Source organism: Zootoca vivipara, chromosome W, assembly GCF_963506605.1.
Source record: "Zootoca vivipara chromosome W, rZooViv1.1, whole genome shotgun sequence".
Classification (NCBI taxonomy): domain Eukaryota; kingdom Metazoa; phylum Chordata; class Lepidosauria; order Squamata; family Lacertidae; genus Zootoca; species Zootoca vivipara.
Window position 1 is genome coordinate 853,190 of NC_083293.1, and position 13,994 is coordinate 867,183.

Below are 13,994 nucleotides of genomic sequence, written 5' to 3' on the forward strand. Positions count from 1 at the left end.
AGTAGATCAATAGGTACTGCTCCTGCGGGAAGGTAAATTGCCAAGAGATTTTCGGGATGAAGGATTGTATACAAATGCATTAATTCGTTCATTCATTCATTCATTTATTTAACTAACAACTCTTAATCATCTTTGGAGAAGTTTCTAAACTGTTTCTTCTTCTTCTTCTTCTTCTTCTTCTTCTTCTTCTTCTTCTTCTTCTTCTTCTTCTTCTTCTTCTTCTTCTTCTTCTCCTCCCTCCTCCTCCTCCTCCTCCTCCTCCACCTCTCCTTCCTCCTCCTCTTCTCCTTCACCTCCTCCTCCTCTTCTTCTTTTTCACCTCCTCCTCCTCCTCCTCCTCCTCCTCCTCCTCCTCCTCCTCCTCCTCCTCCTCCGTCTTCTTCTTCTTCCTCCTCCTCCTTCTTTTTCTCCTCCTCCTCTCCTCGTCCTCCTCCTCTTCTTCTTTTTCTCCTCCTCCTCCTCCTCCCTCCTCCCCTTCTTCTTCTTCTTCTTCTTCTTCTTCTTCTTCTTCTTCTCTTCTTCTTCTTCTTCTTCTTCTTCTTCTTCTTCTTCTTCTTCTTCTTCTTCTTCTTCTTCTTTCTTCTTCTTCTTCTCCTCCTCTTCCTCCTCCTTTTCCTCTCCTCCTCCTCCTCCTCCCAGGTGGGTGACCAGATGAAGCTTCTGCAGAACTGCTGGAGCGATCTGCTGGTCTTTGACCACATTTTCCGCCAGGTGCATTATGGGAAGAACCGCAGCATCCTGCTGGTGACCGGCCAGGAGGTAAAAGCGCTTGCTAGGGTTGCTTGCGGGTCCCGCACATGTTCAGAAATTGCAAAAAATCATTAACCCCCCCCCCCCCGTGCTGCAAACTCTGAAACTAGAGGCAACACGTAGACCAATGAATGATAAAGGAATAAGTCCATAAATTCATAAATTCGTGACGCATAACAGCAAAGCATGGTGCAAAAAACAATGTATTATTTAGAATAAGATTCCTAACATCACAATCTCTATGATGTTACACACATTAAAAACTTCCCTAAACAGAGCTGCCTTCAGATGTCTTCTAAAAGTCTGGTAGTTGTTTTTCGCTTTGACATCTGGTGGGAGGGCGTTCCACAGGGCGGGCGCCACCACTGAGAAGGCCCTCTGCCTGGTTCCCTGTAGCTTTGCTTCTCACAGCGAGGGAACCGCCAGAAGTCCCTTGGCGCTGGACCTCAGTGTCCGGGCAGAACGATGGGGGTGGAGACGCCCCTTCAGGAATACTGGACTGAGGCCGTTTAGGGCTTTCAAGGTCAGCACCAACACTTTGAATCGTTCTCGGAAACATACTGGGAGCCAATGTAGGTCTTTCAAGACTGATGTTATGTGGTCTTAGCGGCCGCTCCCAGTCACCAGTCTAGCTGCCACATTCTGGATTTATTGCAGTTTCTGGGTCACCTTCAAAGGTAGCCCCACATAGAGAACACAGGTCCCCTGCCCCACAGGAGAGGGAGATAGAAGCCGGAGTAAACATGGGGCTGGGGGGAGAAGAATCGGCAAGTACAGTGGTACCGTGGTTTAAGTACACAATTGGTTCCGGAAGTCTGTACTTAACCTGAAGTGAACTTTCCCATTGAAAGTAATGGAAAGTGGATTAATCCGTTCCAGACAGGTCCGCGGAGTACTTAAACTGAAGTGTACTTAACCTGAAGTGAACTTTCCCATTGAAAGTAATGGAAAGTGGATTACTCCGTTCCAGACGGGTCCGCGGAGTACTGAACCTGAAGCGTACTTAAACCGAGGTATGACTGTACTCCATTGTGCTTGTTTAGACTTTGGTTTGCAGTTCTCTCCTGCCGTGAGTGCCTGCAGGTCCTGTCCCTGCCTCCCACCACCTGGCCCAGGGCGGGGCCTCGCGGGCCTCCTGGGGACAGTTGCTGTCCAGTGTGAACTATGCAGAGTTCTTTTTAAAATGTTTTAAAATGTTTTTTTTATTTCCTTTCACCTTTTTAAATTGGAGTTTTGTTTGGGGTTGGGAATTTGTTTAATTTGGGTTTGTTTAATTTTTAGTTTGTAATTTTCTGTCTTTGTTTGTATTGTTTTATTGTATTTTTTCTTTTATATAGGTTTTATTCTGTTTTTAAGGGGAGGGTCACGGGCTGCCTGGGAGTGGGTCCCAGCCAACAAAATGGCTGGGGCAGGTTCCACAGGAGGGGGTGCACTGGGACAACGGATCTCAGTGATCATGGGTAGGAGGAGGAGTTATGCTAAGACCAGACCATGTCATTACCGAGGAGGCAGGCTCAGTCGTTGTTTGAGGACTATCCCTGCCTCCGGGTCTGGTCCTGACCGGATGGATACTGGAATCAGCAAGGGATACCCACACCCACATGACCTGAAGGTGCTGCTGTGCAATGCCAGGTCAATGATCCACAAGACCACTGCCATCCACGACCTGATTGTGGATGGAGGATTTGACCTGGCATGTGTGACAGAGACCTGGTTGGATGAAGCAGATGGGCCTGTCCTTGCCGCTGCTTGTCCACCAGGTTTCTCTTCTGCACAGCAACCCAGGCCATCTGGGCGGGGAGGGGGGGTTGCAGTGATTTTTTAGGAAGTCATTAGTTTTGCACCAGGTGTCCTATTGGTAAGACTGAGTTTTCTGAGTGCATGTTCTGGAAGTTGGGCAATAGGGGCAGTACAGGATTCCTTTTGGTCTACCGACCTCCCCGCTGCACCAAGGATTCCCTGTCCGAGCTGCTTCAGGTCGTGTCGGATGTGCTCCTGGAGACACCTGGCTTGGTTGTCTTAGGGGATTTTAACATCCATGCCGACACGACCTTACAAGGAGCCGCTTGGGACTTCGTGGAAAGCATGGCCTCCATGGGGCTGTCCCTGAATAAGTCTGGCCCAACTCATAGCCGCGGACATGCCTTGGACCTGGTGTTTACCTCTATGGATGTTGGTGATCTGACACTAAGTAAAAGTGAAACTAACGAAGTGCCATGGTCAGATCACTACCTGGTGCAACTGGACTTCTCCGCGACCCTTCCCCTCTGCAGGGAGGTGGGACCTATTCGGATGGTCCGCTCCCGCCACTTAATGGATCCAAATGGTTTCCAGAGAGTGGTAGGGGATGTCTTATCCCATGTTGATGGCCTTTCAGCCGATTCCCTGGTGGCCCGCTGGAATGTGGAGTTAACCAGGGCTATTAACTGTTTGGCTCCGAAGCCCCCTCTCCGATTGCATGGAGCCCGGACAGCCCCGTGGTTTTCCCCGGAGCTGAGGGCGATGAAACAGTTCGCTGAGACGGCTAGAGCGCCGGTGGCGGAAAACTCATTCTGAATCCGACCGAACACGGGCTAGAGCTCAACTTCGAGCCTACCAAGTGGCAATAGCGACGGCAAAGAGGACCTTCTTCACTGTTTCTATCGCATCTGCAGAAAACAGCAGCAGGAGACTGTTCCAGGTGGTTCGCAATCTATCCAAACCACCTTCTTCATCAGGGCCTGATAGGGACCCCAATTTCTCCTGCAATGCTTTTGCAAAGTTTTTGGCAGATAAAGTCGCTCAGATTCGGAGGGGAGATAGACTCCACCGTGGGAGCAGGGCCGGGGCGGGGGAGTGCTGGAGCCCTGTCTAGTCATGTTTCATGGGATCAATTTCAATCTGTTACCTCCGAGGATGTGGACAGGCTGCTTGGACGAGTGAAACCAACCACCTGTCTCCTTGACCCTTGCCCGTCCTGGCTAATAAAAGCTAGCCAGGAAGGGCTGGGCGATGGGCTCCGCGGGGTGGTAAATGCTTCCCTCTACGAGGGAGTATTCCCAGCCCCGCTGAAAGAGGCGGTCATTAAACCGCTTCTTAAAAAACCATCTTTAGATGCGGCTAATATGGCCAACTATCGCCCAGTCTCAAATCTTCCATTCTTGGGCAAGGTGATTGAGCGAGTGGTTGCTGAACAACTCCAGGCACACCTGGAAGAAGCGGACCATTTGGATCCCTTTCCAGTCAGGATTCAGGCCTCATCATGGGACTGAAACGGCCCTGGTCGCACTGGTTGATGATCTCCGGCGGGCTAGAGACAAAGGTGAGAGCTGCTTCCTAGTCCTGCTGGATCTCTCAGCGGCTTTTGACACCATCGACCATAACATCCTTCTGGACCATCTAGAGGGGTTGGGAGCTGGGGGCACTGTCATACAGTGGTTCCGCTCCTTCCTCCTGGGCCGTGTTCAGAAAGTGGTGGTGGGGGATGAGTGTTCAGACCCCTGGGCTCTCACTTGTGGGGTGCCTCAGGGTTCTATCCTGCATCCACATGCAGCCGCTGGGAGAGATCATCAGGGGGTTTGGGCTGGGTGTTCATCAGTATGCGGATGATACCCAGCTCTACCTCTCTTTCAAATCAGAACCAGTGAAGGCAGTGAAGGTCCTGTGTGAGTGCCTGGAGGCGGTTGGAGGATGGATGGCGGCTAACAGATTGAGGTTGAATCCTGACAAGACAGAAGTACTGTTCGTGGGGGACAGGAGGCAGGCAGGAGTGGAGGATTCCCTGGTTCTGAACGGGGTAACTGTGCCCCTGAAGGACCAGGTGCGCAGCCTGGAGTCATTTTGGACTCACAGCTGTCCATGGAGGCGCAGGTCAATTCTGTGTCCAGGGCAGCTGTCTATCAGCTCCATCTGGTACGCAGGCTGAGACCCTACCTGCCCGCAGACTGTCTAGCCAGAGTGGTGCATGCTCTAATTATCTCCCGCTTGGACTACTGCAATGCGCTCTACGTGGGGCTACCTTTGAAGGTGATTCGGAAACTACAACTAATCCAGAATGCAGCAGCTAGACTAGTGACTGGGAGTGGCTGCTAGACTAGTGACTGGGAGTGGCCGCCGAGACCACATAACACATGTGATCTACATTGGCTCCCAGTACGTTTCCGAGCACAATTCAAAGTGTTGGTGCTGACCTTTAAAGCCCTAAATGGCCTCGGTCCAGTATACCTGAAGGAGCGTCTCCACCTCCATCATTCTGCCCGGACACTGAGGTCCAGCACCGAGGGCCTTCTGGCAGTTCCCTCGTTGCGAGAAGCCAAGTTGCAGGGAACTAGGCAGAGGGCCTTCTCGGTGGTGGCGCCTGCCCTGTAGTACGCCCTCCCAACAGATGTCAAAAAGGAAAACAACTACCAGACTTTTAGGAGACATCTGAAGGCAGCCCTGTTCAGGGAGGCTTTTAATGTTTAATAGATTATTGTGTTTTATTTTTCTGTTGGAAGCCGCCCAGAGTGGCTGGGGAGACCCGGCCAGATGGGCGGGGTATAAATAATAAATTATTATTATTATTATTATTATTATTATTATTATTATTCTCTGCACAATAATTTGGGAGGAAGGCCTATGGGACGCTAAGAGACATCACTTGTGACTCATCCTGCGTTGGTTAGGCTTTGTTCGTTATTGCTTATCCTTCTGTGTACGGCCAGCACCCAGATGTAACCATATTTATCTTATGGTACCTACGGTACCTATGGAACCGCCTCTCCCGCTATGCCCCGCGGAGGACCTTAAGGTTCACAAATCACAACATTTTGGCGATCCCAAGACATAAGGTAGGGCCAGGGCCTTTTCAGTACTGGCCCCGACTTGGTAGAACGCTCTCTCACAGGAGACCAGGGCCCTGCGGGATTTGACATCTTTCCACAGGGCCTGCAAGACGGAGCTGTTCCGCCTGGACTCAGTCTGACCCCTATGTCTTTCCTCCCTTATCGTTTTGACTGGGGCCAGTTTAAAATTTGTATTTAAATTGTATTTTAACCCGTATTTTAATTAATTGCTTTTTTTTTCTTTTACGTCTTATTGTCATTCTACTGGTGTCAGCCGCCCTGAGCCCGGTTTCGACTGGGGAGGGCGGGGTATAAATAAAAAAGATTATTACTACTACTACTACTACTACTACTACTACTACTACTACTAGCTGGCCCTGCCACGCATTGCTGTGGCTCAGAGTCCCCCTTCAGACTCCCCTGTAGGCCCCAATGTGGTTTAGTCTATTCAATGGGCCCTCAGACTCCTCCCCCGGCTCATCCCTGTGATTGGCCCCACCCTGTCCCAACCCATGACCTGCCCCCCCCCAGGCTAATCTCTGTGATTGGCCCCACCCTGTCCCAACCCATGACCTATCCCGCCCCCTCCTCCCCCCACCCCCGGGCTTATCCCTGTGATCAGCCCCACCCTGTCCCGTATTTTAATTCATTGCTTTTCTTTCTTTTAGGTCTTCTGGTCATTTTACTGGCGTCCGCTGCCCTAAGCCTGGTTTTGACTGGGGAGGGCGGGGTATAAATAAAAAATTATTATTATTATTATTATTATTATTATTATTATTATTACTAGCTGGCCCTGCCACGCGTTGCTGTGGCTCAGTCTGTTAAATGGGTCCTCAGAGTCCCCCTTCAGACTCCCCTGTAGGCCCCACTGTGGTTTCATCTGTGAAATGGGCCCTCAGATGCCTCCTCCACCCCCCAATAATAATAATTATTATTAGCCTTCACAGCTGATTGCTCAAAAGTCTTTATGATGGAGGCCGTCCCCTACCCCACTGCCGCCCAGCTCTTGAACCTCCTTGTCCCCCTGCCAAGATGGTGCCTTTGGGGCGGTCCTGATCCCTTCCCACCTCCCCTTTCTTCCAGGTGGACATGTCGACCGTTGCCTTGCAGGCGGGATCCATCCTGAACAGCTTGGTGCTGAGGGCCCATGAGCTGGTGCTCCGATTGCATTCCCTCCAGGTGGACAGGCAGGAGTTTGTCTGCTTGAAGTTCCTCATCCTCTTCAGCCTTGGTAAGTGCGGAGGGGTGTGGATGAGGGCAGCGAGTGACCTGGGAAGAGCAAACAGGGGCTGCCATGGGGAGCTTTGTGCTTCAGCCCCTCACCCCACACCCCTGCAAGGGCGCTTGTTGGCTTCTCACGAGTAAGAGGCTTCAAACTCCGTCGCTGGTTTTTACAGAGTTTCATTATATACACTAGCTGGCCCTGCCACGCGTTGCTGTGGCTCATCCACAGAGCCACTGTGGTGTAGTGGTTAAGAGCGGTGGCCTCGTAATCTGGGGAACCGGGTTCGCGTCTCCGCTCCTCCACATGCAACTGCTGGGTGACCTTGGGCTAGTCACACTTCTCTGAAGTCTCTCAGCCCCACTCACCTCACAGAGTGTTTGTGGTGGTGGAGGAGGGGAAAGGAGATTGTTAGCCGCTTTGAGACTCCTTCGGGGAGTGATGAAGTGGGATATCAAATCCAAACTCTTCTTCTTCTTCTTCTTCTTCTTCTTCTTCTTCTTCTTCTTCTTCTTCTTCTTCTTCTTCTTCTTCTTCTTCTTCTTCTTCTTCCGTGAGATTCCCCCCACCCTGTCCCGACCCATGACGTATCACACCCCCTCTCCCCCCACCCACCGGCTTATCCCTGTGATTCCACCCACCCTGTCCCAACCCATGACGTATCACGCCCCCTACTCCCCCCACCCCCGGCTCATCCCTATGACTGGCCCAACTGTGTCCTGACCCATGACGTATCCCTCCCCCTCCTCCCCCCCACCCCAGCTTATCCCTGTGATTCCCCCCACCCCCGGCTCGTCCCTGTGACTGGCCCCACCGTGTCCTGGCCACCTCTTCATGGCACCTCCAGAATGTGTTATCGCTTTGTTGTTGTTGAGTCCGTTAGCCGTGTCCGACTCTTCGTGACCCCATGGACCATAGAACGCCAGACACTCTTGTCTTCCACTGCCTCCCGCAGTTTGGTCAGACTCATGTTGGTGGCTTCGAGAACACTGTCCAACCATCTCGTCCTCTGGCATCCCCTTCTCCTTCTGCCCTCCATCTTTCCCAACATCAGGGGAGTCTTGTCTTCTCATGAGGTGGCCAAAGTCTCACAGACTTAGCTTCAGGATCTGTCCTTCCAATGAGCACTCAGGGCTGATTTCCTTCAGAATGGATCGGTTTGATCTTCTCACAGTCCATGGGACTCTCGAGAGTCCTGCACCATAATTCAAAAGCATCAATTCTTCGGCGATCAGCCTTCTTGATTGTCCAGCTCTCACTTCCATACATCACGACTGGGAAAACGATAGCTTTAACTATACGGACCTTTGTCGGCAAGGTGATGTCTCCGCTTTTTAAGATGCTGTCTAGATTTGTCATTGCTTATCTCCCGATAAGCAGGTGTCTTTTTAGAATGGACCTGTGCCTCCATGGACAGCTGTGAGTCCAGAATGACTCCCAGGCTGCGCACCTGGTCCTTCAGGGGCACAGTTACCCCATTCAGGACCAGGGAGTCCTCCACACCTGCCCGCCTCCTGTCCCCCACAAACAATCAGGATTCGAGCTCAATCTGTTAGCCGCCATCCATCCTCCAACCGCCTCCAGGCACTCACACAGGACCTTCACCGCCTTCACTGGTTCTGATTTGAAAGAGAGGTAGAATCATAGAATCATAGAATCATAGAGTTGGAAGAGACCACGAGGGCCGTCCAGTCCAACCCCCTGCCAAGCAGGAAACACCATCAAAGCATTCTTGACATATGGCTGTCAAGCCTCTGCTTAAAGATCTCCAAAGAAGGAGACTCCACCACACTCCTTGGTAGCAAATTCCACTGCCGAACAGCTCTTACTGTCAGGAAGTTCTTCCTAATGGTTAGGTGGAATCTTATTTCTTGTAGTTTTAATCCATTGCTCCGTGTCCACTTCTCTGGAGCAGCAGAAAACAATCCTTCTCCTTCCTCCATATGACATCCTTTCATATATTTAAACATGGCTATCATATCACCCCTCAACCTTCTCTTCTCCAGGCTAAACATACCCAGCTCCCTAAGCCGTTCCTCATAAGGCATCGTTTCCAGGTCTTTGACCATTTTGGTTGCCCTCTTCTGGACACGTTCCAGCTTGTCAGTATCCTTCTTGAACTGTGGTGCCCAGAACTGGACACAGTACTCCAGGTGAGGTCTGACCAGAGCAGAATACAGTGGTACTATTACTTCCCTAGATCTAGATGCTATACTCTTATTGATGCAGCCCAGAATTGCATTGGCTTTTTTAGCTGCTGCATCACATTGCTGACTCATGTCAAGTCTGTGGTCTACCAAGACTCCTAGATCCTTTTCACATGTACTGCTCTCAAGCCAGGTGTCACCCATCCTGTATTTGTGCTTTTCATTTTTTTTGCCCAAGTGTAGTACCTTACATTTCTCCTTGTGAAAATTCATCTTGTTTGCTTTGGCCCAGTTGTCTAATCTGTTAAGGTCATTTTGAAGTGTGATCCTGTCCTCTGGGGTATTAGCCACCGCTCCCAATTTGGTGTCATCTGCAAACTTGCTCAGGATGCCCTCAAGCCCATCATCCAAGTCATTGATAAAGATGTTGAATAAGACTGGGCCCAAGACAGAACCCTGTAGCACCCCACTAATCACTACTCTCCAGGATGAGGAGGAGCCATTGATGAGCACCCTTTGGGTTCGGTCAGTCAGCCAGTTACAAATCCACTGAATGGTAGCATTGTCTAGCCCGCATTTTACCAGCTTCTTTACAAGAATATCATGGGGCACCTTGTCAAAGGCCTTGCTGAAATCAAGATAGGCTACATCCACAGCGTTCCCTTCATCTAACAGGCTTGTAATTTTGTCAAAAAATGAGATCAGATTAGTCTGACATGACTTATTTTTCAGAAACCCATGCTGACTTTTAGTGATCACAGAGTTTCTTTCTAGGTGCTCACAGACTGTTTGCTTGATGATCTGCTCTAGAATCTTTCCTGGTATTGATGTCAGGCTTACTGGGCGGTAATTGTTTGGGTCCTCTCTTTTCCCCTTTTTGAATATAGGGACAACATTTGCCCTCCTCCAGTCTGCTGGAACTTCACCTGTTCTCCAGGAATTATCAAAGATTATTGCCAGTGGTTCTGAAATCACCTCTGCCAGTTCTTTTAATACTCTTGGATGTAGTTCATCTGGCCCTGGAGACTTGAATACATCTAAACTAGCCAAGTATTCTTGTACTACCTCCTTACTTGTTCTGGGCTGTGTTTCCCCTGCTGAATCATCTGCTCCATATTCTTCAGGTCGGGCATTGTTTTCTTTTTTGGAGAACACTGAGGCAAAGAAGGCATTGAGGAGTTCTGCCCTTTCTCTGTCCCCTGTTTGCATTTCACCATCTTCTCCTCTAAGTGACCCCACTGTTTCCTTGTTCTTCCTTTTGCTACGGACATACCCATAAAAGCCCTTTTTGTTGCTTTTAACCTCTCTGGCGAGCCTGAGTTCATTCTGTGCTTTAGCTTTTCTGACTTTGTCTCTACACGTGCTGGCTATATGTTTGAATTCCTTTCTGGTGATTTCCCCCCTTTTCCATTTTTTGTACATATCCCTTTTAAATCTTAACTCAGTTAAAAGTTATCTAGATAGCCACCCTGGCTTCTTTAGGCACCTTCCATGTTTCCATCTCATTGGTATTGCCTGAAGTTGTGCTTTTAATATATCTCTTTTAACAAACTCCCAACCATCGTGAACTCCCTTCCCTTTTAGTATTTCTGTCCATGGGATCTCACCCAGCGTTTCCCTAAGTTTTCTGAAGTCGGCTTTCTTAAAGTCTAGGATTTGAGTCTTAGTATGCTTGGTTGCTCCTTTCCACTGAACAATAAACTCCAGAAGAGCATGATCACTCCCACCTAATGATCCTGCCACATCTAGAGCTGGGTATCATCTGCATACTGATGAACACCCAGCCCAAACCCCCTGATGATCTCTCCCAGCGGCTTCATATAGATGTTAAAAAGCATGGGGGAGAGGACAGAACCCTGAGGCATCCCACAAGTGAGAGCCCAGGGGTCTGAACACTCACCCCCCCACCACTTTCTGAACATGGCCCAGGAGGAAGGAGCGGAACCACTGTATGACAGTGCCCCCAGCTCCCAACCCCTCTAGACGGTCCAGAAGGATGTTATGGTCGATGGTGTCAAAAGCCGCTGAGAGATCCAGCAGAACTAGGAAACAGCTCTCACCTTTGTCCCTAGTCCACCGGAGATCCTCGACCAGCACGACCAAGGCAGTTTCAGTCCCATGGTGAGGCCTGAATCCCGACTGGAAGGGATCCAAAAATACTCTAGCGAGTTTTTCGTTGCGCGAGGCATTAGTCTTGCGAGGCACCACTGTGCAATGTCTAATTTATCTCCACATAGGGGTAAACAATGTACTAAATAGCAGTGGCACTTGACCGCTCTGTCATGTAAATCAAAATAAAGTATTACAACAAATGTTCAAAAAGGACCCAATATATGTGGATCCCATGATGTGCGAAGTTCATAAGTAGATGCAAGCAGAACAGGGTTTTCCAGAATAAAAACAACCTGTTTCGCCTTTTGGCTTCTTCAGCCGCTTGAGGCCAACAGAACATTTAACAGACTGAGCCACAGCAATGCGTGGCAGGGCCAGCTAGTAGTAGTAGTAGTAGTAATAATAATAATAATAGTAATAATAAATTTTGATAATAATAATCTGATAATAATAATAATAATAATAATAATAATAATAATAATAATAATAAATAATAAATAATAATAATAACAGACTGAGCCACAGCAATGCGTGGCAGGGCCAGCTAGTAGTAGTAGTAGTAGTAGTAGTAGTAATTTATTATTTGTACCCTGCTCATCTGGCTGAGTCTCCCTAGCCACTCTGGGCGGCTCCCAATCGAATATTAAAACAATGCAGCAAGCTTCCCTAAACAGGGCTGCCTTTAGATGTCTTTTAAAATGGGAAAGCTGCTTCTTTCCTTGACATCTGCTGGGAGGGCATTCCACAGGGTGGGTGCCACTACCAAGAAGGCCCTCTGCCTGGTTCCCTGCAACTTGCCTTCTCGCAGTGCGGGAACCGCCAGAAGTCCCACGGGAGAGGGACCCCGGTGTCCGGGCTGAACGATGTGGGTGGAGCCTATCCTTCAGGTATACTGGACCGAGGCCGTTTAGGGCTTTCAAGGTCAGCACCAGCACTTTGAATTGTGCTCGGAAACATACTGGGAGCCAATGTAGGTGTCACAGGCGCTGTAGCGGCTACTCTAGAGTAACGACTCCTCCAGGCGTTGTCTTTTCATTCTTTTATTTAGTGCTGATTATTTACAGTGCAGAACAGTACTATGTACATGTTGTCAGTTAGGGATCAGAACCTCCGAATGGAGATTCGCGCGTTTTCTTCCAGCAAAGTAGTCTAGGCATACTGAATCTCCGCCCCCGTCGTTTCCTGCGCAATTCCGGGGTCGGTGGGATCGGCCTTCTTCCCTTGCCTCCCACTCCCCTTCCCCTTCCTACACTGGGCATGGGCTCGGTCACCACTTCCTGAGTCTCCGCTGGAGACCTCTCCCTCTCCACTAGCACTCGCGCTGGGTGACGAGCTGCTACTTAGGATGGGAGGGACTTGCCTGTAACTTCTGTCCCTCACATCCACCCCCCCTCCAGGCTCCCCTCCCCCCCTTCCTGAGGGCTCAGAGAGAGCCGGGGACGACTAGAAACCAATAAAGTCCGTGGCATCGGAGCTGGTGGGGGGTGAAAATTTCCCCCCAATCCGGGGAATGCCCCCCTTCTCCCTGGGAGGACGGAAAGCCCAAAAAGTCCGTGGCGTCAGAGCTGGTGGGGGTGAAAATCTGTCCCCAGTCCTCTACTGACTCCGACGTTCCAGCCTCCTGGTAAAACCATACCTCCTCTTCCGGTTCCTCAAAACCCGCTTCCCATCTCCATGGGGAGCTGCTCTCGGATTTCCCTCCTGAGGGTACCTCCCCCTCCCCTTCCCTGTCCCTGTGCCAGGGCTTGGGCTTGTGAGGGAAGAGAGCGTGGAACTCTTCCACTAAGAATTCCTCCTGTATCTCCGTAGCCGGCACCCACTCATTTTGGGACGGCATTGTGTCTTCCCACGCCAGGAGATACTCCAGCCCTCTCTCCCCCCACCTGGAATCCAGAATTTCCGTGGCCTCATTGAGTTGCTGCGTGCCTCCCCGTTCCTCCCCACCCTCTGTGGTCTGGTTGCTGTCTGTGAACCTGGTGCTTTCCTTATAGGGCAACAGCAACGACCTATGGAACACTGGGTGTACCCTCATGGATTCCGGTAACTCCAGCCTGAAAGCTACCGGATTGACCTGCTGTGTGACCTTAAAGGGTCCCAGACGTCTGGGCGCTAACTTCTTGCACCTTCCCCTGGTTGGAAGCCCCTCTGAGGACAGCCACACCCTGTCGCCCACCCTGATGACCTCCCCTGGTCTCCGATGGCGATCCGCCCCCTCCTTGTACGCCGCCTTGGCCCTCTCCAAGTGTTCTCTGAGTTGCTGATGCACCGTTTCCAGTTCCTCCGCCCAATCCTCTGCTGCGGGACCCTCCTCCTCCTCCTCCCATTCCCTCCCCGGGAACGATCTGAGGTCCCGCCCGTAGTTTGCCTTGAAGGGCGACACCCCTGTGGAGACGTGCACTGCATTGTTGTAGGCGAACTCCGCCATTGGCAGGCGATCCACCCAGTCTGTCTGTCGCTGGCTGACATAACACCTCAGGTACTGCTGAAGAATAGCATTGGCCCGCTCCGCCTGTCCGTTGGTCTGCGGGTGTCTTGCCGTGGAAAGGCTGACCTCCACCTGTAGGAGGTTCATGAGTCTGCGCCAGAACCTGGAAACAAATTGGCGCCCCCTATCTGATATAACCCTCAAGGGTAATCCGTGCAACCGAAAAACGTGGTCTACGAACAGTTTGGCTGTCTCTTCCACCGAGACAGCCCTTGCACAAGGTATGAAGTGGCACATCTTGGTAAAGAGGTCCACCACCACCAACACTGCCGTCTTGCCCCTGGAGGAAGGTAGGTCGGTGATGAAGTCCATGGAGAGGACCTCCCACGGCTTGTGGGGGGTGGGTAGGGGTTCCAGTAACCCTGCCGGCGCTGCTCTGACCACCTTGGCCCTCTGGCAGGTATCACAGCCTCTCACGTAATCCTGAATGTCCTCCCTCACCCCCGGCCACCAAAAGTGTCTCATGACTAAGTGCG

At 50.7% G+C, this 13,994-nt stretch overlaps 1 pseudogene; it reads left to right on the forward strand.

Moving 5' to 3' along the window:
- Positions 1-12,819, forward strand: part of LOC132591459 (steroidogenic factor 1-like) — a 68,846-nt pseudogene extending 56,027 nt beyond the window's left edge.
- The last annotated feature ends 1,175 nt before the right edge of the window (positions 12,820-13,994 follow it).